General features: G+C 37.7%; 1 long non-coding RNA gene and 1 other non-coding gene across 2 annotated transcripts in view; one reads left to right on the top strand and one right to left on the bottom strand.

Annotated features, from left to right (window-relative positions):
- LOC139971594 (uncharacterized) overlaps positions 1 to 13444 on the bottom strand; it is a 30316-nt gene extending 16872 nt beyond the window's left edge. Inside the window, exon 1 of the long non-coding RNA XR_011794430.1 lies at positions 13289 to 13444. This is a non-coding gene — a long non-coding RNA (uncharacterized lncRNA). The remainder of the gene's footprint in view (positions 1 to 13288) is intronic.
- Positions 13445 to 13753: 309 nt separating this feature from the next.
- Trnay-gua (transfer RNA tyrosine (anticodon GUA)) lies at positions 13754 to 13841 on the top strand. The gene is given in 2 exon segments: positions 13754 to 13790; positions 13806 to 13841. It is a non-coding gene; the product is annotated as a tRNA-Tyr (tRNA).
- Positions 13842 to 18634: the final 4793 nt, after the last annotated feature.

The following is an 18634-nucleotide window of genomic DNA, read 5'->3' as shown; positions in this document are numbered from 1 at the left end:
GGAGCGAAGTAAATACAATGTCCACCTTGCTATATGTAAGTTAAATTGTTAGTTTTCTGTTTATTTTAAAGTGCTTTTCCAAAATGCCGTGAACATTCCCTTCCCGTGTTGATATGTTCCAAATTAAACAGAAAAGTACATTTACAGATAATCAAGAAAGTTTGAAGGAGGGGATAGTCGGTACATGTGTGTGTTAACGTTCCATTCAGTAATCCCAATTGACCATCATCAAATGTCAAAGTGATATATAACAAAATGAGAAATGAAGATGATAGGATTGCATCCAGAAGCAATAGTTTGATCCAAATTTACCAATTCATAAACTACTTGGGCAACACGCACAATCGCACATACTCCATATTTCAACATACTTTTATGTATATATTATATATAGTTAATAATATTGCATGGTGGTAAAAATGGAAACCAAATGCACTACACGCAGCACTAAATTTTAACTTTACATTAAAACAACCCTTATCTTTGATAAGTAGTTGAAATTTGCTGGTTTATACATCAAACTCACTATTCTAGAAAATATCATTGCATGGTACGGTTTTAAGTAGATATGCACGTTACGGTATAACATCGCGCATTGAATACCAATAATATATATTTAGAGAACCAAACAATTATTACAGCTCCAACGACTGTCAATTATATTTCACAGAAAAGCTGTAATTTAGGTCTTTGCGCCATAGGAAAATTTGAAGAACCATCCAACCTAAATAGAAATATTTCCAATTTTCTCCCATTTAAAAAGTCACTGATACCTTAATTCATCCACAAATCTATTAACATTGGATGTATAGTATATACTTATTATACATTATAATCAGGTTAAAAAAAATTGATTTTAGCTAAATAATAATATTACTACATGAACAGGGTCAAACTGCACTTAAGGTAATCTAGAAATCAATAACAGGATAAAATGAGGAAGAAATCTTAGGAATACTTGAGTTTGTGTGAGACGATTGTTTAATCTATTTGATAAGTGGTAACGTTGTATTAGTTACAATAATTTCAAACAAGGTACTGATTCCTTAGTTAGTCGATAAATCAATTAACATTGGATGTATAGTATATACTCATATGCATTATAATATGGTTAAAAAAATGGATTTTGCTACATAATAACATTACGTCATGAACAGGGTCAACTGCGCTTTTAGGTACTTTCGAAAATCAATAACAGAGTAAAATGACGTAGAAATCTTAAGAATACTTGAGTTCGTGTGAGATGATTGTTAAATCTCTTTGATAAGTGGTAACTTTGTAAGTAGTTACAAAAATTTCAAAACTGCTGGCATATATACACGGTATAACTTGAAATTAAAATTTTGTGTTTAGCTGTCTTACAGGCTCTTAGCTTGACAATGACAACAATTTATTTCCTGCAATTGTGTACAGTACATGACTGTTTAAGAAAGTATAAACAAATATTTTGATATACAATATAATCTAGAGAGACAGGTACAAAGAAAAAAACATTCACCATGTTAATTGATATACAATATTTAAGCTATACAAATGCATGGAAAGGGAGAAAAAAAGAAGCGCAATGCTTATCAAAGGTTTCCCCATTTGAATATAATAAATATATACATATACTGGAGAGAAATTGGTGATTGGAAACAAAACTCCAAAACAAATATTAAATTATATAAAAAACTTTGTCTCAAATAAAATACTTTTCACATCTTTGCACTTGCTTTATATAGCAGTTTTGATCATTTTGCATAGCATTTTGCAATAAGAAACAGGATAAATTGTTCCCTGATTAACTACAGTATTTGTTTCTTCTTGCTGAATCTTCCATAACAGTTTACAAGTTGCACACTGCCTGTAATTTAGCTGCGATTAGAAATAAATTAATTGTCAGAATCTAGTGAAGTGGAGACAGTCAGTAATGCAAAAGGAAAACTAAACCACTATACTTCTGTAGTGTCTGCAAATTATTATTCAGCTATTCACTGTGGATCAAGTAGGAGTACTATATTAGTCTTTCACTCATACTCTGAGAGAGTAGTATACTTGGGAGTAGTTACTACTCCCAAGTATACTACTCCTAGGTAACCTAGGAGTATGCTATATTAGTCTTTCACTCATATTTGGGAGTAATATATTAGTCTTCCACTCATAATTGCATGGGAGTAGTAGGAGTACTATATTAGTCTTTCACTCATACTTTATGGGAGTAGTAGGAAGACTATATTAGTCTTTCACTCATAGTCTTGGGAGTAAAATATTAGTCTTTCACTCACACTTGGGAGTAGTAGGAGTACTATATTAGTCTTTCACTCATATTTGGGAGTAATATATTAGTCTTCCACTCATAATTGCATGGGAGTAGTAGGAGTACTATATTAGTCTCCACTCATACTTGGGAGTAGGAGTACTATATTAGTCTTTCACTCATATTTGGGAGTAATATATTAGTCTTCCACTCATAATTGCATGGGAGTAGTAGGAGTACTATATTAGTCTCCACTCATACTTGGGAGTAGTAGGAGTACTTTATTAGTCGTTCACTCATACTTGGGAGTAGTAGGAGTACTATATTAGTCGTTCACTCATACTTGGGAGTAATATATTAGACTTTTTATGTCAGCTGTCACTCTAGAATAAACTTTGATTTCTCAGACAATATTCTAAACTCAGTCCCAAATTTAAAAGTGAGAACCAAAACAAGTGTCCACAGCATGTCAGAAACTATGTACAGTATCTATTATGATTACTATAATAATGGTCAGGGTAATTTTCTTCATCTGGCCTTTCACTCAGATATAATTTCTCCTGTACTTTTACATAATTGACAAGCCCATTTTAATGCATTCTAAAAGGTTTTAATACAGAGATAGGAAAAACCCTTTCTATAGCCACTATTACTAATCATCGTATATTATACGTACCAAATGAAGAGCTTTTGATTTAACAAGTTTAGCATCAGCCTCAGTGCACACTGTATTTAGAAGAAGGTCACATTAAGAGAAACTTAACTTTGGTGATTGGATTTTAAGCTATAATAAATACATCTGAGACCATTTCGATGCATTAAGTGCAAAATCTGGTAATCCTTACACCATAAACAAAATCAAAATAGATGGATTACTGTAGGTGGGTGAATGTTAAATTTTTGAAACATGCATCACAATTTGACATGATCAGCACACAGCCAACAAGTCACTTTGCAGTAAACAGTTTGAAGTAATTTACGGTTGAAGATCTTTGTGAGAAAGAGCATTGCAAGTGTTATTTTACCAAACAGTATATTGCCTTTAATTAACTGGAATATTCAAGGCTGCGTATATCAGCATCCACATCACAACATGGAAGGTTTAACAGTAAAACACCAAATAAATAAAAATATGATTTCCCCCGCACCCCCCCTTCTTTTCTCCCCTATAAATTACAGAGAGGCAGCTACTGTTAGTGAATAAATCAGGGGCGCCGTTTCCCGCAGGGACACGGGGACGCGTCCCCACCAAAAATTTCAGAGGTGGGGACATGGTATACCATGTCCCCACCATCTTTTGAGAGAATTTTGGAAGTCCGACTATCCAAGATATCCTGCTTTACCGCGTTAGTCGTTAAGATCTCAAGTACCCATTAGGCGTTATCAAAATAAGCAACAAAACTAATGAATGAGCGAATGCAAAGATGGAAACAAGTCTGATACGTTAATTGGCGTCCTTACAAGTTGCTTGTTTCATTGATGTATGCTACCCGGTGGTGCTAACTTCAACCATGTCTCCAGCAGCCAAAAACAACACCAGCCTTTGTTGAAATTGCGTTGCTGACTTCAGCCCATTGACACAGTGTAGGAGAGATCGAGCTCAAACGTCGCTGTCCTTTTCCAAAGGAGGATTTGTTATAAAAATTTCTTTTGTTGAGGTAAAGAAACTATATAAACGGATAGGGGAGGTTTGAGAACGCTGGAATTAACAGTTAAAAAAAATTGGAAAAAAAAGTTTCCAAAATGCTGCCTGTAGCCGCGTGGTCCCTCAGACAAGGACGTTAAATGGAAGTCCTGATGGTAGGATAGCCACCCCTATCTGGTCTCTAAACTTTTAGATACGAGTAGCGTGTAAACACGATATTTATTCACTAAGTGAATAAATATCGTGTACGAAATTTCGTACCGGTTTTCCTAAGTTCACACTTGCCACTTCCTACCCTTCCACTGGCTGATTTTGCACCCAATGACTGATGCTGCTCATCATACCTCTAGTTGACCCTGTTCGCCTTTCTCCAGCACAATATTCTATTTCATCTGCTTTGTTTATTTGTTGTTATCTGTTTGTCTGGGAGCTAAAGCAGAACCCAGCGGTCGAACCAGGAGGGCATGCAGGACTCCCTGTTCAGTCTTGTCCGTGTATCCATTGTTGTTGTTGTTGTTGCGTATAAATACATATACATAAATTACATATTAATGGGACTCCACGCCCAACTACCCAAAGGCATAGGCGTAAGAGGCGGGGGGCAGGGGGGAAGACTGCTCCCCCCTAAAATTTCCAGAGGACAAGAAATTCGGGCAAAAGTCCTGAAAAATTCGGGCAGCCTAAGAGGAAAAAAATATTTATATATATATATATATAAATAAATATGCAGTAGTTTGCCCGAATCTATTTCAACTTTTTGCAACTTGAAGGCCTCAGAAGTGCCATTTCCGGCAATCTGAGAGGCATTCTTTGCCAAAAAATTCTTGTACGCTACGCGCCAACCAATGGTGGCGCTCCGCTTAGATAGTGTCACGGGAACTTTCAGACACAAAAGTTTTTGAACCCCCCCCAAACTGAAATGGTCCCGTACGCCTATGCCCAAAGGGCGGTGAAGGAAGGTGAAGATGAACTAATTTCCTGTTCTATATCAGCTTATTATGATGTTCGTATTTGATAAATTTATCATCAGTAACTCTTATTCTTGTATTTTTTTAATTACTATTTTTCATGAAACATTTAAAACCGTGAAATTTTAAAATGAATGACCCATTTTTTATCATATTTGTGTCTGGGAAATGCAATTCCGGCAATCTGGGGGGTACATCTGTCAACAAATTTCTGGTACGCTCCGATAGTCACGTCTCCACCAATTTTCAAAACAAAACGGCGCCCTTGGAATAAATACAATCTTCTATGCAGTACAAGCTTGTATACTTTGAAACAACATTGTTGTTTTTATTCATTAATAAACACTCAAAGTTACAGGGTTAAATGGCACTTTGGAAGTTTGAAGAATGTACATACATGACCTTAGTGAGTACCTGCTATTGTTTGGTTTTTGTAGAGGTCAAAGGTCATTTGAGGTCAAACACTAAACTGCTTGTAAAATATGATAGCTCCAATGGTAAACGGTCAACATATACCATATACTTGGTGCCTGGATCCATCTTGAGCCCTAATCGCTTACTGTTCGCACTATTAGATATTATACAGTATAAATACCACACACATGTTAAAACCATCAGTGCATATTACTGACAATTAAATTGGACGGACATATACTGTACTGCATGGCTGTTTCTTTATCAATTTCTTAAACATCACACATGTTCACCTGATTAAGACATTAATTGAATGTTTGGAATACCTGTTCATTGAAACAGTCCAGTGTCTATACTGCTGTGCGTGCAATTCTGTATCAGCGACGACGAGGGGGTGGGTATATATGTCCTATACAAAAATAGTCAAATACGGTGTACTTATGGTAATGATGCCCCGTGAACTGATTGCTGATGGTCTTCACAATCTGACAAGATAATTAGATACCTGCATGCTTCGGCGGAATTTACTTTAACAAGAGGTTGTGCTGAACAGTGATAACCACTTCACATGTATCATACCAATAACATGCTGTATAGTACTAAGGATTAACATAGATCTGTCTTATAAGTTGAAGGTGAATTTATAGCCCCCCCCACCCCCCCTCCCAAATGAAGAAAACAAGAGAAGGCTAGGTACATCCAATATCGAATGTTGAAACATGTGTTCACACTTGGTGGAAATTGTAACTATTATTTCATTGAAGAAATGGGAATGACAACTCATTTTCATTTATACACCTATATACAACACTGATACTTGGACTATTTTGTCAATGTACTAAACTTTTCCATAATTACATTATGTATTTCATGTCGAGGAAAGTTGACTCCCTAAGTTAGGATGATGGTGGATTTGACATATATTGCCTAGAAATTTTAGGTTTGTCCTTGTCTCAGTACTTTAGTAGATTGTAACACATTGATTTGATTTGATTTGATTTATTTGATTTTCCACAGATAAAAATCTACCTATTTTTTTTACACAAATAAATAAAAAGATTGATGACTGAAGAAAAGGTAGCATGCAGTGCAGCTGAGAGGAAAGTGAATTCTGGTATAATATTACCTTCAATACGTATATTATATATGTACAGCAATGCATATTTGTATGCAGTAAGTTTTACCAATACCTTTTCTGTATCGGCCACTAACATTTTTTGTGTGTGTAAGTAATGGCTTCACCAGACACCCAAATCATGCACATCATGATACTAAATCTACAATGGTGGCCTACTTTTCAAATTGCAATGTAATTGCACGGTAATTATGTGGAATGCAGTCCATTTTAAGGTCATTCAAAGGTTGAGGTTTTCACTTCAATCAACTTTTTCAAATCAATTAAATGCTAGCTGCTATGTTTATAATACCTCTATGCGAAATTACATAAATTCTTGTAAAGCATATTAATATAGAATTTTTTCTTAGTAATGGTGAAACTGCATTCTTAATTGCTAATCAAGTTGAGACAGTAGGAAACATGCACATAAATAGTTCAGGCTGAGTGAGTGTATTGCTTGTAATACCTGAGTTCACTGATGTCTAGTTCCAAATTTCCATACATTGTGCTAAGTACTGTCCTTACCTATCAGCATGGCTCCTTGCTCTCCCCATTACTTCAGATAATTGTCAAAACTGTGAGTACACAGGAAATCTCCTATCATCATCCTCCCTGTTACATCATGATTCTACACTCCCACCCCCCTCCCACCAGGGCCAATCTCCCCTCCCCCCTAGCTACTCCCAAGTTAAACGATAATGCGATAAGTTCTGATGACTTCTTTGCTAAATTCTACTTTCTGACCATATGCAGAGTAAGGATTACAAAATCTTACAGGAGTTTTGAGTTTCACTATTTGAAAGTATAATTTTAGGTTTCCTAGCAACTAAGCAGTACTGCTGCTATACACCAACCCCATAGTGTGGAGTTTTATCTTAGTGGTCAATGCTGGTGCCTTTCAATCATAAGGTCCCCGGTTCGAGTCACTCCAAGATTAATGTATGTCGTCTAGTTACAGAGTTGTTGGCAATTCATAATCATGCACGCGGTAAATATGAATCTAAGAGACTGACAACGGTCAGCTTGCCGCTTTGATAAGCCAATGATGGCTTCTTCACAAGTTCCTGCTTGCAGGAGGGTCTAAAATACATACATATATCCACCTACATGCACAGGCTGCTATTAGCATTAGTGGCTTACACGATGCACAGAACCAGGGACGTACGTACAGTGCCTTGATGATCGATAAATTGATGTACTGAACTTTGTACTTGATCTGTAAATAGCTGTTTGCAATGTAAATTAGTACAGAAACCGATATGGGCTAACTTTAGACACACTATATACAGTACTCTATATACAGTTATATTGGACCTGTTGATAGGTCTAAAGCAAGGAACCCAGCAATTGCTCTTCCTGAAAGCAAAGTTTCATGTTTGAATCATTGCTATAATAGGAAATAGAGAATTAGCAGATTTACTAACAAGATTAATCAGCACACAAACATATCGGTGAATAATTTTGCTGATACAGCATATTGCTATGAACGACATACACATGCAAATTCATATGTATTCAATTTTTGTGAACTTAACCATTATATTTTTAAAAGTATTTGGTGAAAATAAAATGCATAACCCCTAAACCACCACAAAAAAAGTGACACATAAATATTTTCTTGTAAAGTGGCCCAAATAAGGTCAAATCCCCCATTGTCCCCCTCTCCCCCTCCCCTCACCCCCATGGCAAGGTAGTGGTGAGTATAGCCTCACAACTGCGGTGGCTACACGGATGCAGGAAATGATGACATAACCAAATTCCGCTGAAATTATATCTGATATTAATGACTGATTAAGGAAGAAGTATAAATTCAGTTTACAAAAAAACTAATTGCACTAAAATTTAAACAATGAACAAAGGTCTGTGTGAAGTAATTTTGGGGGAAAAAATTATTCAGTTTTAAGGGACTACCCAGAGGTCGAAATTAGTTTATAGTGTATTCATAACTTGATTGTGTTACTAATTGACTTGAAATTTCATCAATTTAATTAGCTGGTTTTAGTTTACTGTAGATATGGCAGCTGGACAAAATTCCCAAAGTCTTTTCATTCCCCCATCAATGAAACAGATACAAATAATAATATATTAACACGAACCAGTGAAGCTATTAAATAATCAATAAAGTTGCTCACACTATATGTGTTTTAAGTTGCTAATAATTCATGGCATATTATTTGAAATGAAAAACATCATTATTGTTTCTGGATTTTATGGAAACACGTGACATGTCATGTCATTTTATGCTTTCATGAATGGACTAATAGTTGAAATTTTGATGGAGTGACCTAAATATACCGCACTCTTCGATAGATAAATTTAAATTGATAGATTATGGGTCTAAACTGCAGTAACACAAGAAATCAAAAGCTAGTACAACTGACCCAGTTTTCAACTATTGATAAGCAATAACATGTATCTTAGAGACTATATATAGTTGCTACAATGTTGCTATATACGCATGGGAGGCGATCCGTACTTCCGAGTGGGGGGGGGGGGGGGATATGACCTTGTTGACTATCTAAGCGTAGCGCCACCATGAGTTGGCGTGAAGCGTACAAGAAAATTTGGGGATTTAAAAACCCTCTAGATGGCCGGAAACGGCACTTCCCAAGGTTTCCAAGCGGCATATACCCCACTTTAAAATAGGGATATCATGTCCGAAATATCTCATAATCAGGATCCAAAATAGTTTTTTTTTTTATTTCGGGTGTTAATTTGGGAAAATTGCCCCTGTCAATCTTGTTTCAGGCGCTACGTTAGAATGTTCGAGAGCTCTTTTATATTATTCGATGAAGAAAATGGCCTCATGCAGGCTATTGTAGGCCTATACACATGCAATACACAATTACACATAGTTACATTCCTAGGTACGGATTGCTAGGGCATCCAGGTGAAACGTGTATTAAGCATTACCCTGGTAACATGAGATTCTCAGCTGTTCGAGGGAACATGTACTGTACATGTGTAGGCCTACTATAGGGCCTATATGAATACTATGAGGGTGCATATATGTTCTATATCAATACCGTGATAAAGATAAAGACGGTTTATTTGAAAAGATCGCACTGCGTTAATGGTAGGCGAGAAATGAAGCTAAAAAAGAGCCGTACATTCACGATGATGAATAAATGTAGGCATGAAAATATTCTTATCCCTGGCATTTGGTGGGGGGGATATGGTGTATTACATCCCCTCCACCCATTTTCATGGGGGGATATATCCGCCCTTCCCCCCCCAGGATCGCCGCACATGTATATACGTACGTATACAGTTTGCTGAAATAACTGTTAGGTTTCCAAACTCAAGATTAAATTTAATCATAGTACTCTAAAAGGGTGAAACAACGTGATAACTGTATATTCTAAGACACAGAACTGATGTTTTTTACTTCTTTGGTCAAATAGCAATTTTCTGTTGTTTTGATTCTTAAGGTGTGTAGGCTAACATTAAGATAAAAATGGGTTTAAAAGAAACAAACAGTTTCCATGGCAACTACTGTGTGCATCAGTACAGGTATAACACCACAATTAGAGTAGTGCATGCATGTCCGCTCATAGGCGTAGGAGCCTAATGTGATTTGGGGGGGGGGGGGCTGTAACAACTTGCCCGAAAAATATAACCAAAATTTTTCGAATGCCAGGCACGTGTTCAACATCTTATTGTGCTATCATATAGGCGTTAATCGTACATTGCATGCCGATTACCGATCAATGCCTATATGACATGCACAATAAGATGTTGAATGCGCGGAGCGTGCAAAAATTTGGTTATATTTTCCCTGTTATTACCCTTCATATTGGTTATAATTATTGGGGAAGTCGTTACAATAATAACGATAATAATAATATTAGTTTAACCACTGTAAAATACATTGCAAATAATTCTTCTTTCAGTAGGTGCCCGAAAAATTCTCAGCATATTGCCCGAATTTTCACCAAAACAAAAATGAAAAACACATTGCAAATTATTCTTCTTTTCAGTAGGTGCCCGAAAAATTCTCAGCATATTGTCTGAATTTTCACCAAAACAAATATGAAAAACACATTGCAAATTATTCTTCTTTCAGGTGCCCAAAAAATTCGCAGCATATTGCCTGAATTTTCACCAAAAAGTTTGGTTGGGGGGGCTGCAGGCCCCCCGCCTCCTACGCCAATGTGTCCGCCTGAGAGTTTAACCGTTGTCGGAATATAGCCCTAAAAGTGACCTACTGTACATATTGACTTTTTTTGGCATTTTCTGAGTCATCACAAGGTGTTTGATGCTTGGATGTTGAAGAGGATGAAATAAACTACTGATGGTCTAAAAATCAGGAGGTTTTAAGGTAAAGTGATTTAAGGTATTTTAGAAAATCAAGGGTGAAACAAGATGATTCTGCAGCGACAGCTGGCAGATGGGTTGGGGAGCACTATCATAAACTTTGAGCTCTTCTAGCCATCAGCTATTTTATATGGTGGGTAGGACATGTCAGTTGAAAACTTCTTAATATACTCTAGCGGCCTTGGAAATTGACGAGTGTCATGTGTAAGTCAATGGGAGCAATTAATTGTGGTGCAACATCTACAATTTCTACTTTCAGTAAAACTCCCTGTACAACCCAGCACACACTCAAGCTAAGGGGAATATATACAGTAGAAAGTAAAGCTATACAAATGTGGCAACTAGGAGTGAAAACTACAGTGTAATTTAGGTGGTAATGTATTTTACAGCACTTAATATGCTTTTCTGTTTCCATATGTATGATTAATGAATGATAGTATTTCATGTTTTATTAAAAATTACAAATGTATTTGTCTGAATTCATGCAATGTACTACATATTCTAAACTATTTAAATTTATTGTGTTGCCCGGTAACAATGCATTAGTTTTTTTTTTAAATATTGGGCAAGGGACTTGGCCCCTGTCACAGTGCACCCACCTACTCTATCTACAGTACAATAGTGGTTTGAGATATGCCCTGTCAGATTATAGCAAAGAAGACCCTGAAATCTGTCTAAAAATATAATTTTCCATTAAAACACACACAAAAAGGTTTGCCATATTACATCCCCTGCAGCCCCTGTGAAAATTTTTCGGGCACCTACTGAGTAAAAAAAATAATTTGCAATGTGTTTTTCAATGGCTAAACTGATATTATTATTATCATTATTATTGTAAGTTGTAACAACTTGCCCAATAATTCTAACCAATATGGAAGGGTAATAACACGGCAAATGATAGTATGCATTGGCATGCTATGTAATAACTGATGAATGCCAATATGATATGCACATTAAGATGTTGCGCGAAAAATTTTGGTTATATCTTTTGGGCAAATCGTTAGAGCCCCCCCCCCCTCAAATCAAATTGGTCTATATATGGCCTGTGACCAGTTTACTAATTACCACATTGTTTATATTAGCCTGCAGCTAGGATGGGCATCAAGTGCATGTTAATTGCTATGTGTTACTCTATTTGCACTACAGATACAGAGAAGCATAAAAAATGAAACACATTTTCTTATTTTAATTGCAAATTTTGGATCATAGTGTTTGTAATTTTGAATTTGTCAGACCAAATTTCTGAAAATACGTACAGTACATAACCACTGTTGCAAATGTTGCTCAAGTTTTGTCAAATGCTAATTCAAAGTTCAAACAGCATTTATGATTGCAGCCTGACCTGAAATATTTAAAATTTGTACATTCAATGTTGTAGGAAACACCTCCAGGCCTAGTAATTGGATGTTCTGCTCTTGTCACAAAAGCATGTCATTTCCAACAAAGTGAGGATTTTGTGGACAAAAAGAAAAAACAAGGAAAAAAACACACACATGTATGCTAATTATATTTTATGTTCAATCTTTTTTGTTGGAGAGCTAATCACTGGAGCTGGAATTGGAAGTGTCATAGGCTGGGACTCTATAGTCATTTTTTGGGGGGGTGAAAATTCGGGCAATATGCTAAGAATTTTTTGGGCACCTACGGAAAGAAGAATAATTTGCAATGTGTTTTTCAATGGTTAAACTGATATTATTATTATCGTTATTATTGAAACAACTTGCCCAATAATTCTAACCAATATGGAAGGGTAATAACAGGGAAAATAAACCAAAGTTTTTCGCGCGCTTCGCGCGCATATAACATGTTATTGTGCATGGCATATAGGCATTGATCGGTTATCGGCATGTGATGTAATAACCGATGGATGCCTATATGATAGCACATTAAAGCAGCATTTTGGGTCCTTTTCTATGATTTTTCTCAACCGCACTGACTCCACTATGCCATAACGACATACATAACTAGCTTAGCTATTTATATCTTACTTCAAATGGTGGCATAAAAGTCGAAAATTTGCAACTTTCAACTCTGTTTTCTCCAAGATATTTTTTTGGCTAATATCTTAGTTTGCTGTTTGGTGATTGATATGTTAAAAACCTCGATGGACATATCGAAAAAGTATAAAATGGCGACCAAACGCAAAATGCTGCTTAAAAATGTTGAAAGCGCGCGAAAAATTTTGGTTTTATTTTTCAGGCAAGTCGTTTCAGCCCTCCCAAATCAAATCAGGCTCCTACGCCTATGTGCTCATGTAATGGCCTGGTCCTATGGCATATGATGATATTTTAACCTAGGACTAAATAGTGTCAGTTATGCCTACTCTTAGTTTTCTATTATTGGCGAAGTTATCCCAGGAGGATCTAGCTACAGCCTAATATTAAGCTAGTAAACGTTGTTATGCCTAACAGTATAATATGTTTGTACGTAGGCAGTAGGTAGAATACAGTTCGACTTTTGGCTAAGCTGATCAGCTCCGGCACAATATATGAAAAATACTCGTTTTACTATTTACCTTCAGTTCTACGAGGGCCTACTGGGCTTTATGCTTATTTATTTATCTAGCATCAGGAGCGTAAGTCTCTTACCGTTTTCGACAGTTATGTCATCAAGTATGCGAGCTAAATCTTGGCCCTATCACTGTCACAGTGTTAGTACCTCGTTAGGTACTTCCCCTAGAAAACAAACCCAGCGCACGGCAAGTTAGCTGCACTGTGAAGTGTCACCGAAGTGTATATTGTTTTCCAACAATACAATAGCACCTGCTCTCAAAAGTTACAGTACGTACACTATAGCCAAATGGTAGGGTCACTTACCTCGCTAACTTTTAAGTTCCACTAACTGTCGTCGTCGTCGCCAATAACTTGTCTTTTACAGCTGAGAGCCTTCATGAACTGAAAATATTGATTACCCAAACCCTGCAGTCACGCAGAAACTTCGTAATATGAAATTATAGCAATTCCCGAAAGATCGGACTGTACAATCATATAGGATACGCCGGAAATACGTAGCAATACTTTATGTATTATTTTGCTTTCTTCGGAACATGAGAACCTTCGATAGCTCAGTTGGTAGAGCGGGAGACTGTAGAAGGATATTCATGACATCTCTAGGTCGCTGGTTCGATTCCGGCTCGAAGGACGCTTTTGACTATTGCTAGGGTCTGGCAAATTTTAATTTTTCTTCTCTCTGCATTGACAAATAAAGTCATTACAGACGAGTGAAAGCTTAAGCTAGGTTATTTAATATAAACAAAACAGGGGACTTGTCTTTTTATTGTAATAATGTTTTCATTCTCACACAACTGAAAGATGATGGGGTGGGTGGGGGGGGGGGTTGACGGTGACGTGCCCCTGCGCAACGGTTCCTCTTCCCTGAAACTTAACAATAAATTCCTGAAACTCATTTGTAACGCCAATCAAATATTAGCTAGCTAAACTTGAAAACCAAAGTTGTGAAAAAAAAGTTTTTTAATTTGCCATTAATTAATTTTAGTAACTAATAAATACCAATACTAAGCAAGCTAAACGATTGCTAAGAGTTTTCAAGCGTATCTTTTGAGGTTCTGACCTCTAAATTATTCAAATTCTCTATTTATATAAGAACTGTTACACTGTATAATTTAATATCCTAGTGATGGAAAAAGCTTTCAGGTCGTAGTAAGATCATCTGGCTGAATGTTAAGTATCAAATAACCATGATTTGACTTTAAAGCACATTTGAGGCAATACGGTGACTGACCAAAAAGTCAAACAAGTTCAAATTTATCTTCAAACACAGTAAAAGATCACCCTTCGTGATGATAGCAGCAACTATGATAGATGCAAAAAGATTAGTTGGTTTGGTTTGTGATTTGAACCTCCCCCGGCACCACCCCTTCGTTCCGCCCCATTTAAAAAAAAGAAAGATTTTTAAACATACACTAAACACCATGCATACGGTAATTGTTATTGTTTTATATAGGCTACATATATATGTATAGATGTAGTAGAGTCAGTTTCTTTATTTGTTTTCCCTTTCTTCCGCCATTCCCTAGCAAGTTCCCTCTTCTTTTCCAAGCCACTGTTGTTTCCCTTAGGCGCCATATTTTTCGGCGTTGAGGTTTGTGTACCTATTCAACTCACCACGTGTGCGTTTTGTATCCGTACAAGAAAAGTTAATTACTCACTGAGTTCGTTACAGTGTGTGTTCCGTAGGCAATTCGTACCGAGTATCACAGACGGTTTGGGGGCTACTTGTAGTATGGCTGAGATGCTGAAGGGAAGATGGGCTCTAGGGCGGAACGAACTTTCGGAACACCATATAGTTAGGTCCTAAACAAATGCTTACTCTGTAACGTCGGGAACTCAACAGAGCCCATCGGACGGTAACGTGCACTTCATGTAATGGGATGTATTTTTGCCGCAATTTACCTAAAACCTAACCCCCTCCCCCCACCCGTTCCAAGGTACATAATTTCATTGTCTTTCTCTCCTTCCCGCTCTTTGCCCGCTTCTAACTCACCCGCCTACACCTCACCCCTATGCCCCCCCCCCCTCCCCTAGCTCTCCACCAAAAATAGAGAGAATAATCGTAATAAAAGCAGAACAGCAGTCAAGTTAAATAAACAACAGTTCTGCGGTATAATACTTCCTTACATATTCCCATTCTTAAAGATATGATGGCTGTTTGTATGCTCCACAGTATAGACATTAACGGTGGTATAATGCATGAACTATTTTATAGATGGCGCTATTTCACTAAGTTCAGAATTCTATGTACTGTACAAAACAGCTTAGAATCCATGGACAAAATTCAGATAGCAAGTATTAATCAGGGGTTTCAGCCTGTAAGGGTTATAACGTTACCCCTGTCACTCAATTGACTGACGTGAGCACAAGTTTTATTTTCATAGGTTATCTGGCGAGTTTCTCTCTTTGCAGTTTTGGACCCCCTTGATCTGGTACCTGTTGTAGTCAGTATTCTGCAGTAACTTAGCAGGTAACACTCCGCTAATTTTAGTGCTGCTTGTACATTTCTAAGAATGTTTCTTATCTCTGGTTGGAGACTCTCTGCGGCTAGTAGCCATCTCAGCTGCTTCCCACTCTTCGCGACGAAAAAAAAACCTGCATAAAAACGACAACTTATTAGGCGATGTAAAGGCATTTCTTAGTAAGACATGAATATTGGTCCATGAATATTCTCGCACAGTAGGCTATTACAGTTAGCAAGCCGACAGGCAGTACGCATAGGCGTAGGAGGCGGGGGGGGGGGCTGGGGGGGGGGGCTGCAGCCCCCCCCAACCATTTTTTTTGGTGAAAATTCGGGCAATATGCTGAGAATTTTTCGGGCACCTACTGGAAGAAGAAGAATTTGCAATGTGTTTTTCATTTTTTTTTGGGTAAAAATTCGGCAATATGCTGAGAATTTTCCGGGCATCTACTAAAAGAATAATAATTTGCAATGTGTTTTTCAATTTTTTGGTGAAAATTCGGGCAATATGCTGGGAATTTTTTGGAGCACCTACTGAAAGAAGAAGAATTGGCAATGTGTTTTTCAAATTTTGTGGTAAAAATTCGGGCAATATACTGAGAATTTTTTCGGGCACCTACTGAAAGAATAATAATTTGCAGTGTGTTTTTTTCAATTCTTTTGGTGAAAATTTGGGCAATATGCTTAGAATTTTGCGCCACCTAGCAGTGGCGGAGCGTCCATACAGTCAGAGGGGGCGGATGCCCCCTGACGGACTCAAATGGACTGCTGGCGCCCTTTTCAGCTTTCACCACTTTTTACTTATTCGCGATTATTGATTTTATATTGCGCTCTCAAATACCTATTGACATTTGTCACATATTGTTGGTGCTATTTTCTGACAAATGGCGATGACACCTATTTATTCTTCATATATCTGCAAATTAGCAAGGCCCGGAAGCGAAATTATTTTTCCCACTTCGACGCGGCCATATTAGCATAATGGGCGTGGACTATCGGTCGTTGTTACGGCTTATTGGTCTACGTCACAGACTATGCAGTGACATCTCTCGGGTGTTTGTTTGGGTGCTGAAAGTTCTCAATTAAGTTACATGTCAGGGATTCTAGTACACGTACCAGTATAATAAATAGTATAGTTCAGAGGGACATTGCTATTTAGTCATAGTTATAGCAGGGAGCTGCTACTCTAACAGTAACAGCTCCCTGGTTATAGTTAATACAGACGCAAGTGACAACTGTTTAATAAAATGGGTAGAATATTTCAAGTCCGTAACAATACCCAGTAGCGTACGTAAACTAATGATGAAAGCACGTAGGCTCCTTACTGCAGTTTAAAAGGGGGTTCATTTATAAATGAACAAATAATTTAGAATGATGGATAAAACAATATGGGGCACAATACAATACATGTATCTTTGTAGGTTTTTAGCATTGAAAGGTCAGTGGGCCTACCTGGTGTAATATGAAGTGTAATAATCAATACCACGGGAGGTTCATTTATAACTTTTCCAGACCCTGCTGTCACGGGAGGTTCTTTTCCAAACTTTTCCTGACACGGGAGGTTCATAACACATCTAATAAACAAACACAGTTTGATTTTGTGATGGAATTTACCTCAAGAGCTCCAAGAAGACCCGATTGACTGGGAGAAGCAGTCGCACATCATCATGGATCTCATGAAGTCATGTCTTAGGCCTGAGTATATTGGGCCTGAGTATATTAGCTGAGTATATAATTAAAGAGCTATATACGTAAGAGCTCGAAGTCGAAGTCACAAACTTGCCGGCCTCTGACGTATTCATAAGCCACGCCCATGTGGCCGCGTCGAAGTGGGAAAAATAATTTCGCGGCCCGGAAAGGGTCATTTCCGGCGATCTAGGGAGGATCTTTACTCAAAAAATTTCTGTACGCTCCGCGCCAACCAGTGGTGGCGCTCCGCTTAGATAGTGTCAAAAGCGCCCCTACAGACCATTCTCCCCCCCCCCCCCGACCAATACCCCTAGCTCCGCCTCTGGCACCTACTGAAAGAAGAAGAATTTACAATGTGTTTTTCTTATATTATTATTATCATTATTGTTGTAACAACTTCCCCAAATATTCTAACCAATATGGAAGGGTACTAACACGGAAAATGATTTTATGTTATTGGTAGGTGATGTAATAACCAATGAATGCCTATATGATATGCACATTGACATGTGGAACGCGCGCCAAGCGCGCGAAAACTTTGGTTGTATTTTTCGGGCAAGTCGTTACAGCCCCCCCAAACCAAATGAGGCTCCTACGCCTATGGCAGTACGGCACCACGACGTTGCCACACAATGTTAGCACCAATCAAAATAGATCTCAGAAAAACATTAGGGTTTCAGCCAATCGCAGCCATTTCCTGGATAAACAACATGTCTGCGCCCTTGTGTAAACTTATACCGACCCCGGTTTCAGTTATATGTACAAGGAATTACGTCAGTAATAGCCAAGGCCTATATTTACAGTCACTTTATTTACTGGGGCAGATAACTAATATATAAAGAGAAGAACAGCTATTAGCAAACTGGTTATCCACCATAAGCCATGTGTATGGAAATGTCTGTAGTAAGTGGACCTGAAGTTGTTTCCCACCGGGATGCTCTGTAGGCCTATATCAGGAGATCGCGTTTCCAGTGAACCAGGACATGCCTTGATCCGGACGCATATACACTTACCTCGTTATATTGGAAATGGCTTCCAGACTACTTCAATTTACACACTGGTTATAATGCAGCACATACGCACCCTACTGCACTATGAAGTTCCCGAGAGGAAGTCGGCGGTTGCATGAAATGTAAAGGTCATCGATCGATGGTCATGGGTCACCGTTGATCTTAGAGCATTGAAATTGGTAAAGGTATTTTTCTACAATAAAGGAGAGACGAGACCAGGCAATACATACATCCAAGTGGTTCTGACTATCAAGAGCATTGCAC

Source organism: Apostichopus japonicus, chromosome 8 (assembly GCF_037975245.1).
Source record: "Apostichopus japonicus isolate 1M-3 chromosome 8, ASM3797524v1, whole genome shotgun sequence".
Classification (NCBI taxonomy): domain Eukaryota; kingdom Metazoa; phylum Echinodermata; class Holothuroidea; order Aspidochirotida; family Stichopodidae; genus Apostichopus; species Apostichopus japonicus.
This window is presented reverse-complemented; position numbering and strand designations above follow the sequence as displayed.